This window comes from Onychostoma macrolepis, chromosome 06 (genome assembly GCF_012432095.1).
Source record: "Onychostoma macrolepis isolate SWU-2019 chromosome 06, ASM1243209v1, whole genome shotgun sequence".
NCBI lineage: Eukaryota > Metazoa > Chordata > Actinopteri > Cypriniformes > Cyprinidae > Onychostoma > Onychostoma macrolepis.
The window spans coordinates 26,247,056-26,261,002 of NC_081160.1; the positions used below are offsets into that span (position 1 = coordinate 26,247,056).

General features: G+C 36.0%; 1 protein-coding gene across 3 annotated transcripts in view; it reads left to right on the forward strand.

Annotated features, from left to right (window-relative positions):
* LOC131542258 (contactin-4) overlaps nucleotides 1–13,947 on the forward strand; it is an 89,004-nt gene that overhangs the window by 32,295 nt on the left and 42,762 nt on the right. For 2 of the 3 annotated variants that reach the window (XM_058778751.1, XM_058778755.1), the window contains exon 2: nucleotides 5,195–5,249. The exons of the other annotated variant lie outside the window; for it this stretch is intronic. The gene's annotated coding sequence lies outside the window, so the exon portion shown is untranslated. The remainder of the gene's footprint in view (nucleotides 1–5,194; nucleotides 5,250–13,947) is intronic. 3 annotated transcript variants of the gene reach the window in all.

Below are 13,947 nucleotides of genomic sequence, written 5' to 3' on the forward strand. Positions count from 1 at the left end.
ATGACAGAAATTTCATTTTTGGGTGAACGGTTCCTTTAAAAATTGTTTTGTCATCCAGGAAGAAGTTGCGAGCACCGCAGTCCTGAGCCATGACAAGATCACCAGAACTCTAACAGCTAATTGCTTGCCAAATCTTGCTTATATAATACATTCACCATCCTACTGTACATCCACAATGCAAATTCTTTCACTCTAATTGTCATTTTGCTGAAGCACACGGAGGATTATACCAGCCAGCAGCTGAGGAAGCATGCGTTCAGCATTAGCTGCATGGGTGGCTGTTGTTCAGCGTGCTTCAGGCAGAGCACTGCACGCACATGATTGGCATCCCTTTAGCCAGAAGCATTTTAGTGCGTGTTCAGCTTCCCGCTCTGTTCCGTCCCAACGATCTCTGTCTGAAAGCTAATTGGCCTTTGCGTGAGAGCCAGGATAAGGCTGGCAAGTCTGTCAGGCCAAAGAAAGTTATGATAATTGTTACAGTTGCATTTCTTTGTTCAAATGGTGGTTTCACTGTGCACTGTAATGAATAAAATATGATTCGGGACAGTGCATCAATCTTTGTTCGTTTCACGTCCTCTTCTTTACAGTACATACTAAGAGAGGAGCTTCTTATGCAGTGCTTCACATAATGCATCTCAGTTTGGATTTTATATATATATGTTATAATGTACACTACTGTTTAAAAGTTTGGGATCAATAAAAGAAATTAATAGGATATATTAAATTGATCAAAAGTAAGAGTAAAAAATGTTACTTTTTTAGTAAATCTGTGGAGTTTCTGTGTGTTTGGATAATTATCAAGACGATTAACAGTTATCCAAAAATATGGTCAATTAAAATTGTAAATCAAGATCCTCAGATTGGATATCATTTTTTCCTGTTTTAAATCTTTCAATTTTAGAATGTGCATGCTGCAAATTAAATATTATTTACTTGACACTTTAAGTTTTTAGTACACTTTTTTTGTTTGTCTTTCTGTCAAAAATTTGGAAATATTAGTATGAAAGCTTGTTTGGGTTTGTGTGGTACAAAATGCCAGGCAACAATAACACAAGGCACCGATAAAATCAATATTTTTTTCCTGTATGTGTTCAAAATTTAAACAATGTCACAGATTATTTGTGCATTTTTACTCCATCCCCACTTGTTAAAGTATAACCAGAGAGCCAATCACCTTCTTACAACGGTTTAAACTCGTATCTCATTAGAAATGGCTTCTCCTTCCTGCTTAATCCCATGGATTTCTGTGACCGTATAGAAGCGCTACTCCCGAGCAGAAGATAATGGAACCAAGAGCGATGCTGATGCATTATAGAGACCCGTATCAGTCCCTGACTCTTTTAGAATTAGCATGTGAAATCTTTTTCTGCTATGTATTATCTTTTTCTTAGGGCGCTGTATCATACGAGAGCTTTGCTTGCTTACAAGGCCTACAGGGTATTTACTGTGTTTACACCCTGCCACTGGATCCAAGAGATTACCAGAAGAATCCAGCAATACGACACGAGCATGCCATTGTGTGGCATAATACAGCACCTGTCTTTTTATTTCTAATACTGACATTTATTATTCAAACATTGTTCTTTTTTATAGTTTGGTTGGTTTAATGTAAAATATTTATTTATTTACTTACTTTTATTGATTGCCATTATATAGGCTACTGTATAGAACAGATGATGGGTTCCTTCATTACATTGCAATACTTTTGTTCCTAAAACTAACCCTTTCTCAGCAATGTTGTGTAGCTTTCTATAATGATGATCAATATATACTTATACAGAAGACACTAAAAAAATCTATGTTTGTATTGATATTGACCAGAATTTTCAGTCTAGCCGAATTAGCACAGATTTGCAACCAGTTGCAGCATTATTGACAGACTTTTTTCATTTAAAGATAGAGCCATAGTTTTTTTTAGTAAACTGCTGTTTAATAAATGAACTGTTATTTTTGTGTATCTTTACACAATCCCTAAGATTCTGAACTTTTTGCTTCATATCATGATTGTTATATTTTTAATGCATTTAAACTCTGAATTCCTACAATTGTATTGTAACTTGAAGGACAACATTTTCCAATAATTTAAATATAGATTTGCACGTTCGCATTTTAAATAGTTAATGTAGTTTGAAACCTTTTTTTCTTTTTTCAGAATTGAAGGTGGAAGGTAGCTGACAGTTCCAAATGGACAAAAATGCAATGAAAGTGTAGTCCAATGGCTGTTCCTCAAACAAAGCTGCCATATGGCTTTAGAAGAAATGGAATATAATCTGCGATTCTTATGGGACACTTTTATGGTACTACTTTGTCCTTTCCAGAGCCTATTACTATTCATTTTTCATTGCTGGACAAAAAAGTACAGTAACTTGGACATTAAGCTAAATAACTCCTTTGTGTTCCATGGAAAAGAAAAATATCAGGTTAAAACGACATGAGGATGAATTTTCATTTTTCCGTGAAATATCCCTCTAACAATGGACTGCAAGGAAAGAAAGAAAAAAGAAAACGAAAGAAAGAAACTAATAGCGTTCCTCACTTATAGGAGTCAGATAGTTGTAATTGAACCTTATTTTTTATGTATTAAAAGCTGCAGGCTCATTGTTATTGGCTCGCCGTTTCTTCCTGCTCTCCACACTCTGTTCAATTTAGCTGCCTTGTACTGTTCTGGTGTGATCATTCCTGGTTTGTGCAGGGTTGATAAGGGGCGCTGAGGTTCATTACAGTTTGTCACAGGCAGCAGACATCATGTTCACCATCCTACACTCTAATCCTTTGCATGCAAATCTCCGGCCATGCGGGTCTCCAGGCAACAGAGCCGACTTTGAGACAGAAAGTGTTCGGTGAGTTTATTTAGCGCAGTATAGATGACGAGACTTACCTTATAGGAGACTATAGCCACCTAAACACAAGTCAAGGTGCCCTGCAGTGTTAGTTCACCCAGAACATTTATTCAGTTACTCACCTTCATGTTGTCCCAAACCTGTACGGCTTTATTTTGTGCAAAATAAAAGGAGGTGATTAGGAAAATATCCCAGCTGTGTTTTTTTATTATTTTTTTTTTTCTCCATACAATGATAGTGGATGCAGACCTGGGACTGTAATGTCTGCCATTTAGTTTTAGTGTATGGAAAAGAGCAGCTTGGACATTGTGCTAAATAACTAACTAAATAACTTAAAAATCTGAGAATGACTTTTTAGATAAATGAGATATAATGGCAAATTGCAAGTTTCTTTAGAAGTTGAAGTTTAGAAGTTGAAATTCAAAAGTTGAATTTTAGTTTAAGCTTTAGTGGTCTTATTTGGACATTTTTGTATAATATTATGTATAATTAGCTTTTTTTATTTAGTTTCAGTCATTTTAGTACATCAACTTTTTCATCGAATATCTATATTTCAGCTTTTTTCAGTTAACAAAAAATAATTTTAATAGTAGTTATTATCACTGATAGCGCTCTTCTTTCAAATATCAAGTATAAGTATCATATATGGCTTTTGCAAGTGGTCTAAGAGTTTGTTATTGTTTTTCAATGTCATTTTTTAAGCTATACAACTATACTGATTATGCTGAAAAACAGGTGGCAATCTATTTTTGATTTATCTTCATTTGAACCTGCAAGATATTACATTGTTGCATTAATCCTTAGAAATGCAAGCTGTAAATAATATAACTGAATAAGTATGTTCACAGTTTACATGAACTTTTTGAACTAAACGTAGTCTCAATTCAGAAAAGACACTTTGAATAAACACTTAATTAGAGTCATTAATAACAAGTGTTAGAAAAGCTTCCATTTATTGTAAAGTGACCTAAATTACATTCATGCATTTTCCTGACAGCCAGGCTCATCTGCTATGAGCTTAGAATATCTGTGTGAAGTACCAAGTATAAACAGACTTGATTTTCTTTTTCGTTTTTTTAATTTTATTATTTTTTTTCCCATATAGTCAAACGTGTGATCAGAGAGCATGTTTCGGTTAATGATCACCTCTGGCTAACTGCAATCAATTAAACCACCATGTGAAGGTCCTCATGGCGCTCAGTGCGGGGGGACGTGTAAATGAGGCTTGAGACCTAAAACTGAACTAGTACTTCCACTCGTGACCAATAGTGTCATCACAATTAAAGGAGGCTTTCACTGAGAAATCACAGCGAGAGGTGCAACATGCTGCTATCGAGACTGAGAACTCCCATATCCAGAGGTATTGGCTATAGCCGAAGGCCAACAACATTGGAGTTGGAGTAAACCTTGTCTTGACGTGTAAAATTTCTGCAATGATTTCTGAATTCCAGTTTTCTCAAACACTCCTGCTGGTCAGACAAATAGATACAGATAGTCCCGTCCCAACATCACTGCTTGAGCAAATGTGTCGGTTTGAATGCATGAACAAACAGAGCACTGTTTTGATAGCGCCGGAGTCGCAGTGTTTACACTTTTTGGGGGAATCAGCATACAGATGGCTTACTTAAAGTTGTCTGCATATTAAACTGGATTTTAACATAAAAAATAACACACTCCAGCTTTAACTGATAGCGAAGAGATCAAAGCTGTAGAAGTTAAGCTGGAATAAACAGATAAATGTGTTGTAATTCCTTATATCAGAGTTTTGCTTTGAGACTTGCAGGAAATGCAAACATTCATTGGGATGAGAACAACCCATGCAAACATGCATGTGTACCAAGACGTATGCATATAATCTGCATGCCCAAGTGGTCTGGCTGTCTAGCAGGATGATATTCGACAAGATCTTTCACCCCATATTTTCTAGGAATGATGTTTGCTCTTTGGAGGACATGTTTACGTCTTTTAGGATGGTGTTTACTTTGGGTTCTGGTTTTGCATTTACATCAGTCTAACAGCAAGAGCCTAGATTGCATTCAGAGATTTTGGATCTTTCATATCCTGTCTGATAAAATAATATGAGAAGCTGTAAAGCTTTATGGTTTGTATAGTTATACCACATTGTAATAATTCTGTGTAATGTGAAAGTCAACATGAAACAGCATTCGCAAACAGTTCTACTCCCATAATGTGACATTTCAGAGTGCAATAGTATATTCAGTGAGTAAGAAAAATGGAATGGCAAGCAATTTTACTGATTAAATAGAATAAAACAAAGCCAACACTCATTTCTAAGGAGGATATCGTTTATATTAATAGTAAACATATCACTTTTCCCCTCTTATTTGGCTTAGGTGGCATCAGCAGAAAAGTAAAGGCGGATTAGAGGCGGATGCACCATAAGATCAGGTATGGAGGATGAGAAATGAATAAATACATAAATGTAGAAATACATGAAGAAATAAAAATAGAAATAAATTAATTAATTAAGAGTAAATAATTAATTAAATGCTGAAATAAATAATGTAGAAATACATAAATAATTAATTAAATGCTGAAATAAATAAATGCAGATATGCATAAATGAATGAATGAATTATTTTGTCAAGAGTGTAATTTTTAATTGTATTATTTCTGTACCATTTGTTATACTACATTTATTTCTGCATTTCTACATGTATTTATTTCTGTATTTCAAACATGCAGTAATTCTTTACAGGTTTTATGCATTCCAGTGTGCTGCTTTTCCGTTGTTATTTCTTTAAACATGCTTGCAGTGCATAAGCTTAAAGAAGTTCAACTCGCGTCTTGTAACTTTGCCTTATTTTACCATTCTGCTGCCGGAATCTCATGTTTTTCAATGCAAATACCCATGCTTTGTGATTTAGAGATATGTTTTATGTTACCGTTTTCTCTATCATTGGTGTATTGTCAACATGTCTAATTGTAATTGTAACATTTGCGAATATTTTTACCCTATAAATAGGGTCAGTTTTGTTTTAATTTTGACTCTGTGCATCCATTCAACAGACAAAACAAAAGCTATTTTTGGTGAATAATTGGTGCTGCTTGTTATATAGTGCTACCTCATAGTCATACTGTGGTTACATACAGAATCAAGACAGATAATTGTGATAGTCTTGCTGAGTTTTGATTTGAAGCAGTGCTACTCCTGTGGTTTGAGCCTGACAGGTGATCTGTATTTACTTCCACATGAGCCATACACTATTTAATTATGTTACCTTAAATTCAATCAAACAGCACTCAGATTTGACATTTAATCACTTGTTTTAAATGCTGCTCAGTGGGAACTATTTGGTTAACATTGATTTTCGCAAGTAAGGGGAGATATATCCGAACAATTCCTCCTGTTAGACAAAATAATGTTGAGAAATGCATGGTAATGGCAACATTCCAATAGGGTCCCATGCACCTTAAGGTCTCGCTGGCCAAGAATGTCTTAAACCGGTTCTAATTAAGACCTCTGAGATGGAAGGAGCTTGAGTTGGCTGTCTATGAACAGTTTCAGCATTCAACTTTTTCCATATGCAGCTGATAAATATGGATGTGCGCAGAGAGTTTGCAGTGTGCTTCCACAGCCGTAGTATTCGTATAAATGTTTTAAATCCTCACACTAGCGGGGATTCTGACTAGCCAAGCCATTTGCGGAGCAACAGCTGGTAAATGAGTTGCATAGCTATTTTATGCATGAGAACAATGTGGGAGGATATTTCATTTGTCTCTTCTCTTGACCTTCAAAGCTATCTGATTGTTGAACTTTTTACTACAAACCCTTTAACATCTAATCATGCCACTCTCGACCTTGACATGTTGAAATGAGAGCCTTTCGACTTGAATATCGAGTGCTTCTAACGTTGCCCTTTTGATGTGCTGATACGCTATAGATTCACCGTCAGGTGGGTTTGTGGGTTGGGAAAAATGTAATAAGTGGCACCCTTTTAGTTCATTCAGTTTTCTGATTTAAATTCAGCAGGAATTATATAGTGTTTAAACAAGTGATGTTTAAACATGCAATATAAGGTAACATTTAATAACGGAAAATATTCATGTTGTTTCTTAACCAGAAAATAATGCACAAGATGGTATTCCAATCCCTATAGTTATTTTCTAGAGGAGCAGAACTCATTGGACATGCTGACCCTCATTTTTTTCCCTGTGCCATATGGCTGCACTTTGTCAAAGGCTCCTGTTGTGGGGACCGGTCACAGTTCACATCTAACCTTTAGCAAGATTAGTCTCTGAGTGACCTATCCTGGATGATGGACTTCCCCTACTCTCTGAAATACCAGCCCTGTCTGTGGCATTATTCAAGTGAATGACAGCCCATATTCCCCTGAGGGACCCGCGGCCCGGCTGTGTTGACAGAGCTCGGCACCGCTTTGATGATATTCCGCAATGTGATGATGCCTGTGTTACAGCATCAGCACTTTGTGATTTGATGTTGTTTTTTCTGTTCTTCTTACAACCCTTCATCTCCACAAATACTCACAGGGTTTGATATTTGACCCGAGGCAATTCATTATTTGCTGTGCATCAGGTTCTCACCTTGAATTACTTTTTAAAGTAGTAGGGAATAATGCTGTCTGATCGCATATGATTTTGTCCTTTATCTACTTAAAATTACACATTTAGCTAAGCCTTTGCCTGTTAGGTTTTATTTCTCACATTTCAGCTCTTGTGTATGATTGTTAAAGGCATTGGACGCAATGTGCGGTAGGTGACAAGCATGCAATCTTGTCTCTCTTTTATATGTCTTGTTTTGAACACACAAAGACTATGTTGTGTGATTTGGGGAAAAATATAATGGCAATTTTTCAAATAAAGATTGCGATGCTATGCTTATCTGTTGGTATGCAACATTTGGTGATTTTGTGAATATATATATATATATACAGGTGCATCTCAATAAATTAGAATGTCGTGGAAAAGTTTATTTATTTATCTCAGTAATTCAACTCAAATTGTGAAACTCGTGTATTAAATAAATTCAATGCGCACAGACTGATGTAGTTTAAGTCTTTGGTTGTTTTAATTGTGATGATTTTGGCTCACATTTAACAAAAACCCACCAATCTCAACAAATTAGAATACTTCATAAGACCAATAAAAAACACATTTTTAGTGAATTGTTGGCCTTCTGGAAAGTATGTTAATTTACTGTATATGTACTCAATACTTGGTAGGGGCTCCTTTTGCTTTAATTACTGCCTCAATTCGGCGTGGCATGGAGGTGATCGGTTTGTGGCACTGCTGAGGTGGTATGGAAGCCCAGGTTTCTTTGACAGTGGCCTTCAGCTCATCTGCATTGTTTGGTCTCTTGTTTCTCATTTTCCTCTTGACAATACCCCATAAATTCTCTATGGGGTTCAGGTCGGGTGAGTTTGCTGGCCAGTCAAGCACATCAACTCCATGGTCATTTAACCAACTTTTGGTGCTTTTGGCAGTGTAGGCAGGTGCCAAATCCTGCTGGAAAATGAAATCAGCATCTTCAAAAAGCTGGTCAGCAGAAGGAAGCATGAAGTGCTCCAAAATTACTTGGTAAACGGGTGCAGTGACTTTGGTTTTCAAAAAACACAATGGACCAACACCAGCATATGACATTGCACACCAAATCATCACAGACTGTGGAAATTTAACACTGGACTTCAAGCAACTTGGGCTATGAACTTCTCCACCCTTCCTCCACACTCTAGGACCTTGGTTTCCAAATGAAATACAAAACTTACTCTCATCTGAAAAGAGGACTTTGGACCACTGGGCAACAGTCTAGTTCTTCTTCTCCTTAGCCCAGGTAAGATGCCTCTGATGTTGTCTGTGGTTCAGGAGTGGCTTAACAAGAGGAATGTGACAACTGTAGCCAAATTCCTTGACACGTCTGTGTGTGGTGGCTCTTTATGCCTTGACCCCAGCCTCAGTCCATTCTTTGTGAAGTTCACCCAAATTCTTGAATCGATTTTGCTTGACAATCCTCATAAGGCTGCGGTTCTCTCGGTTGGTTGTGCATCTTTTTCTTCCACACTTTTCCTTCCACTCAACTTTCTGTTAACATGCTTGGATACAGCACTCTGTGAACAGCCAGCTTCTTTGGCAATGAATGTTTGTGGTTTAACCTCCTTGTGAAGGGTGTCAATGATTGTCTTCTGGACAACTGTCAGATCAGCAGTCTTCCCCATGATTGTGTAGCCTAGTGAACCAAACCGAGAGACCATTTTGAAGGCTCAGGAAACCTTTGCAGGTGTTTTGAGTTGATTAGCTGATTGGCATGTCACCATATTCTAATTTGTTGAGATTTTTGTTCAGGTTTTAGTTAAATGTGAGCTAAAATCATCACAATTAAAAGAAGAAAGTAAAAGCAAAACATGAAATACTTCTATTATAATATTTAATCGTTAAACTGTAAAATTTAAATTTCTAATCTTTATGGCTGTCTTAATTTCTTAATTATCAAATGTTAAACCTTCAAATTGTGAAACACTTCACATCAAAACATGCAGCACATATATTTTTTTTAATTAAATCACAGTTTTTGTAATTTGCTAATCGCATAGCCTTATCGAGGGCTGCACAATTTGGAGAAAAATATAATTGAGATTTTTTTTTCCAGTAAAAATTGTAATTGCATTTTAAAATGCGCTTGAAAATCTGTGCTTGATTGTACATTTTGTGATTATATGTCAATAATAATAATAATCATCATCATCATTAATTATTATTATTATTATTAATAATAATAATTATTATTATTACTGTTATTACTAAATAAAACAAAACAAGAAATATTACTATTGTATTATATTCAATGTAAAATACAAATTTGTATTTATAAAAAATAATAATAAAACAATAGTATTAATTATTATTACTAATTAATATTGTAATTATTTTTATTATTATATTTTACATTGCATTGTTATCTGTTGTTAATTTAGGCACAATAAAAGTAAAACAATTCTACAAATGATTTCCCTTCAGGAAACCTTGTTGCTTAAAGGCCGTTTTACGAGATGCAGTGTGAGGGTTGCTGATGTATTTCGTGTACAAGGAGAATCAGCTGGGGATGGAAGGGCCAGCCATAACTCAGCTGAATATTTCGGGGTGCCATAATTTGAACGAAATAAATTATGCATGTGCGCTTGTGTAATGAATGTAAAAAGAGTTGCCCTATCATTCATAATCTGGAGGGAAGGGGAAATATGAGCGCCTGGCTTGGGCACTTAGTGGCGTTTCTAAAGGGCTGGGTGATACTTGAGCCGCGGGGGGCAGAGGAAGAGATAGAGCCCTTTCCTTTGTGCTCACAGATTACAGCTCCAAATATAACACCTCGGACACTGAGAATGCTGCATCTAATGCACGTTTAAAGTGAGACGGTGACTCGAACTGACAAGGTTTTAGATGTTGCTGGTGCCACAGGGATAAAGAGGGAAAGCCAAGGCTCCTGAGTTTGTTAAGGGGTGGCTTATATCACGTAGCCGCTAATTAGTTGTACTACAAATTTGGCAGAACAAGACTGAAGTGTGGTTGTGTTTGTGTATATGTCCGTTGTCACAATACGGTAAATCTATGATCCGGCTTCCTAGTCGTGTAACCTTGTAGAGAAGAGAGATATAGCTGGCGTTTCTGATGACCTTCAATCAGAAAAGCTGTAAAATATTACAACCATTAGTATCCAGCACCAACATATAAGTGAAAATGATACACATAAGGGTGGTAAGATGTTATTGATGGTGTTTATGAGATCCCTTGGGGAGTGTCATGAAATACCCATTCACTGTCACCAACAGACATTGAGCATTGATTAGAAAAGGATCATGTGTCCTTCGATCACAAATGCTATTACGCAGTTGCCAGCTATTTGCAGCTTGTGTAAAGCGTGTCAATAAAGCATTTTGTCACCTCGTCCCTGGTGTAGACCTTTTTAAGACTGTTATTCCTGGAAAATGAGATAATTAGCAATAAGCCACAGTAAGGATGTGCGTTACAGTGATTTTACCATTGATACTGGTTGTTCTTGGGAAGTGGAGTAACCCTTTTAAACCAAAGTGCAACCCTTAACTGTAGTAAAATCATTATAATGCCCCATTTGCACTGACAAGAGCTTTTGTAGCTGGAGGTCACAAGGTCATTAGAAGCTGTTTCTGCTGCTGGATGCCCATTAACGCTATTAGTTGGTTGCATCACATGATTTGAAAACCATAGTTGAGATGTATCGAATGTACAAATAAGATGTGTTTTCTTGCTGGTAAAAAAAGTGAATGTTTTGCAAGCAAGCTTTGTGTATATGTTTTATTATTTGATTATTTTAATTTATTATTATTTGTTATTTTTAATTACTTTTTATTCACTGCTTATTTGAAAAAAGTTAAACTTGCTTTTTTGTCTTGGTCACTGTTGCATGCAGTATGTTGGTGTAAACCGGCAGCACTTATTTAGAATCAATAACTTCATGTTATTTGATTGTTCTGTCTGTGTGAATGTCACTTAGCTTCAAGTGGCTAAATGCTGTTTAAAACCTAAAGAAATGTGATAAAAGACACCAATGTTCAATATATACTATATGTGACCCTGGCTGTGAAAACCTCTTTTTTTATGATTCACTGTTTTCTACATAAAATCATCCTTCATAAGGTAAAGAACATTCTGAGAAAATGTATCCTTGATATCTTTAGTATTGACTGAGTAAGGCCATGTCAAATATTGAAATCATGGTGAAATTAATGCTTGAAATCAAACTTTGATCATAATTATATTTTGAGACTTTAGACTGGATTTCACAGACAGGGTCACATATTTTCAAAACTAACATAAAAAATATAAACATAAATTCATGTTGTAAGCTGTTTATAGTTTCAGGACAGCATAGCAATGCGGTCCATTTACTGTATATAGAGTTCAACTGATATGCGATCACAAGTGTGCTTATATCAGCTTTTATTTATTTATTTATTTATTTATTTTTAATGCAGCTTGTCCATTCAAACATCAGATGTATTCATGTTACATTCATCATATAGTCTCTTGTTTTATATATAGAGATAAAGGTATTGAATTGTGAAAGACCAATTAAAAATAAATAAAAACAATAACTGAACTGAAAAAAAAAAAAAAAACATTTGTTAAAGTTTTGCATACTGCATATGCCCACACTTTCTGCTTTGCTAGAGATGTTATAGATGCTTAACTCAGGCTTGGTGCTTGCATTTCTGTGGCATTTATAAGGTCAGCAAAGAACCATGCTTGATGGGAATGTTTCTTGACAGAGTGGGCATGTACAGTATGAACCCTTTAATACATGTTTTTCACTTTTAAAATCAATAATTGTTGTTTTGCTAATCAATAAACCTTGTTAACTGAGCTGATTCAGAGCACTTTGCCTTCATGAATTTGAAAATTGAGGTCACGAACTTACAGTATATGGGAAAAATATGAGATTATTTTTTTCTATGAGCTATTTCGTCACCCTCCTGAGAACTGGCACGACTTCTTGGTTCCTATGTAAGCGCTCCTCCATAACATCCACAGTGTTGATGCTTTTGTTTTATTATTCATAACAAGTCAACAACTTCTTGTTTAATGGTGTTCTCTGAGAGGCTGGCGAAACTGCAGACTGCATGTTTTCTTACAAGCTTGCCAGCAGGCCCCTATTATAAGAAGGGGGGGGGCGCTATATGCAGAGTGCTTTTTTATTAGGCCACTGCAGCCTTCTCTCCATCCACCTGCTGAAATGATTCGTCTTTTTTTGATAGCCCTGCTGGAGTCTGCCTGCGCAAGGAAACCAAATTACTGTAAGTAAATGGCCTTGTTGGTGTTCGCCTAGGAATCCAGGTCATGTGTATATGTGTAAACAGTGGTCCTGAATCCACCCCTCCAGGCATTTTTATCAAGTAATCTGCCGTCGGAGTCGAGCCCTAGTGGCTAGCGGATGTGTGGCAACACTTTGAAGTCAGTTTGTGTCTGGCTTCAACATAACAGCAATATTGGCTCAACCAATGGTGCTATTTTAAGCTTTCATTATGTATTTGCAGTCAATTGTGTGTGTGTGTGTGTGTGTGTGTGTGTGTGTGTATGTATATATATATATATATATATATATATATATATATATATATATATATATTATACAGTTTTATTTAATACACATGCATGCATGTAGACATACATACATATTTAAAGCACACAATAAAGTAAATGCATAAAAATTACTAAAATGTTGTTACATTAAAATATTCAATACAAAAACTTATTGCCCATTTGACCTATATTCACCCTAAAATATTTACTTAGATATTTTTAGTTATCTTAAAAATATTTTAAAACAGATAGTGTGCATTTTCCATCTATGAGCTCCATAAATGTTGGCACTAACTCATTGAATACATTTTTGGCTTTCTTGTTGAACAATGTCAGTGATCTCTAAATGGTCAAATATCAGCCAAAATAATGATCCATAACAGCCTTTGAATAGAGTTGTGCAAATGTGCATTGCCCTGCAGTATTTTGCGAAAACAGTACATCAAAATCTTTTTTTTTTTTTTTTTAATTTGCATAATTTCAGAGCATCTAAAATTGTGTTATTTAGCATGGCACACAGAATCGAGCAGGTTGTGGGGCAATGAGCTGGCAGATTGTGTGTGGTTGAGGCTGATAGCTGGTTGGTTGGTTGGTTTGATGGAAGCTGTCTCACTGAAGCCCATGTTGAGATTCCGTTCACATCGGCTAAACCCAGCCGGCGTTTCTGCCTCTGGCTTCTGCAGGATGGTGTGAAGCTCACAAAGGCTCTTTGAGGACTCAATCTGCTGTCAGAGACCCTGTGATTTATCTAATGCTGTAAATGAAGGTGGAGGCTGGATTTTTATCAGGCCAGTGTGAGTTAAGGAAGCATGCGTCATGGCTTATTGAGAAGCACTATTACTTAGGTTTTAGGCAGCGTTTGACATGTCTGGATATTTGGGTTGGCTTTTGACTTATGACAATATTGCAATGTTTGTAAAAATATGTAAACAGAAACAGAAATTTCAGTGTAACCCCCCATTTTCTATGGAGTAAATATCCTACATTACTTTAAAATATCAATAAAAACAGCACAATT